The sequence below is a fragment of the Trichoplusia ni genome, chromosome 23 (genome assembly GCF_003590095.1).
Source record: "Trichoplusia ni isolate ovarian cell line Hi5 chromosome 23, tn1, whole genome shotgun sequence".
Lineage (NCBI taxonomy): Eukaryota > Metazoa > Arthropoda > Insecta > Lepidoptera > Noctuidae > Trichoplusia > Trichoplusia ni.
Window position 1 is genome coordinate 386,675 of NC_039500.1, and position 999 is coordinate 387,673.

The following is a 999-nucleotide window of genomic DNA, read 5'->3' on the forward strand; positions in this document are numbered from 1 at the left end:
TGATGAATACTGTCTATGGATTTCAAGCGTTTTGACGTTTACGTTCAGAATTGTCATATTACAAAAAAACATGACTACATTTCACATCTTTCATCCTTCTAAAATCTGTTGTGAAGACATGCGAATACATAAATTTATGTAGGAAGTATGTGTTTATTTTATCTCAAAATGTACATGTCATTTTGTACTTTACGAAACTTAATTTACTGTAAACCATTTTTATACATTATTTGTATTATACTAGGTTTCGAATGTTTTAACGCGTTCATAACTTTGTTAATTTAATAAAAGCCATAGACAAATTATACAACGCATAATTTACCTTACTTAGATTTAGGACACACTATAATTGAATGTAATATAATGTTCAGGTATTCTTATTTCATTAAGTTTCCTTAATTATACAATTTACAACGCAACTCGGGCATGTAAAACACTTGCCTTCCTTTGAACTATAAACTGGTATAGTAAGATCTATCCGACATGTAAGATCTATCTATGCTGTCTTGTGAACTCATACTCTTTTCTTCCCGGCGACCACCTGGCGGCACCTTCCTAAGGCGCTGTACAGAAGTGGTCAAATTATACCACAAGACTCAAAAGCACGTTAATGAACTATATTTATGATTTTAGTGGTTTTATAAAACCTTAAAAAATCATTTTACCAGAAAACATCTTCACTAACGCACTAACGTAAACTCTTAAAAGCATGTCGAAAATGTCTGTGGTCTTCTTTTTCTTTCATCCGCGAGCAATGTTTATAAGATCATTTCTTCTCTTTCGCAGACACAATTTAAAATGAAACACAATAAAACCAATAAATTTGATTAAGCCTTTATTGAAAAAGAGAACCAGCTCCTGTTTACCTCAGTCCATTTAATGCCTATTTTTAATAACAATTATTTACATATAACATCAATAATTTATTTAGTGAAAGACTAGATTAATACAACTACATTTGTGTCTTCAGTGATTCGTAGTACGCCAACTCTTCCGGTG